This window comes from Phalaenopsis equestris, unplaced genomic scaffold (genome assembly GCF_001263595.1).
Source record: "Phalaenopsis equestris unplaced genomic scaffold, ASM126359v1 Scaffold235594, whole genome shotgun sequence".
Lineage (NCBI taxonomy): Eukaryota > Viridiplantae > Streptophyta > Magnoliopsida > Asparagales > Orchidaceae > Phalaenopsis > Phalaenopsis equestris.
The window spans coordinates 126,245-127,763 of record NW_018253456.1 but is presented as its reverse complement, the minus strand read 5'-3'; positions in this window follow the sequence as shown (position 1 = coordinate 127,763).

Genomic DNA, 1,519 nt, shown 5'->3' with positions numbered 1-1,519 from the left:
TTGGTGCAGCTTATAAGTGCAGGTGGCATTTTTAAAACGCCACCGTACCGTTTGGTTCGCGCGTTTCGCCAGCTTATCCGAAACTACGTTTGGGTTTTTACACTAAACGCAGGCCGCAGGTCTACCCCTGCGACAGACCTGCGAGCCACATTTCAGGATAAGCAGCTTATCTTGAAACGCACAAGCTGCCCTAAACGGACCCTAGATCTAAAAAAAAAAGTGTGGCCAACAAATAGACCCCCAATAGGTGTGCTGTGTCGAAAAAAACATCAACACTGTCTGAGCCAACATGCTCAGACCAGAATAGAGGAAATGTGAAGAAGGTTTCCACTGAAGAGTTTTAAAGGAATCCTCAATTGAATTTGAAAATTATAGAACTCTTGTCCGGGATTGGCAGGTTTACCTTTAGAATGTCAATTTCAAGGCTGATTTTGAAATATGCAAAGAAATTTGTGATTGCTAAACCAAGTGAGGGGCTACACATCAAATTTGTAGAGACAACCATCTGAGAAACTGACGACCGTTGGGAAGATTCAATTTAATTTTGATTTCTTAATTTTAATTTTGGTTATGATTTTGAGTTTGTAAAAAATTAATTTTTGAAGGCAGAAATATGTGAAGAGATCGAATTGAGAAGGAATGCATATGGACTCACATCTAGCTCAAAAGGCAACACAAAGGAAAGGTGTGCTACGTTGGGAAGGAAAGCGCAAGAACTCACATCCAAACCAAGAGGTAACGAAAGGTCAAAGAAATGAGAATAAAATTCCTTTCTCTATTTACGATGGCCTTTTAGTTATCTTAAAAATTTGTGAATGTCACATTAGGAAAGAAAGAACAGGGACTCACATCCATCCAAATAAGTGACAAAACTACGATGGGATGGAAAGCTTAGAGACTCACAACCAACCCAAGAGGAAGCAGAAGTGCTGAAAAATGAATTGGATGCCTTGTTACATTCAAAGGGGTCTCACACTGATCATGAAGATTTCCGAATGTCATATTAAGAAGGAAGGCACACAGACTCACAACCAACCTAAGAGGTAGCGGAAGGGAATTAGAATTTAAGTACTGACCCTGAGATGGGAACTGGAATTTAGGTACCAACCCTGAAAAGAGAATCAAAAGCCTTGTCTCCATTCAATGGGGTCTTGCACTAATCTGGCGGAGGGTGTCACATTAGGAAGGAAAGCTCAAGGACTCACATCCATCTTAAGAGGTGATGAGCAACATTAGGAAGAAATGCTCAAGGACTCACATCCAACCCAAGAGGTAGAAGAATGGAATCATAATTTAGGTAATGAACCCTGGATGGGAACTAGAATTTAAGTACCAATCCCATAAAAAGAATCAGATGCCTTTCCACTATTTAAGGGAGTCTCACATTGATCTTGAGGAAGGTTTCAAATTAGGAAGGGAACTCTGGGACTCACATCCATCCTAAGATGTGATGAGCAACATTTGGAAGGAAGGTTCAGGGACTCACTTCCAACCCAAGAGGTAGTAGAAGGGAATCAAA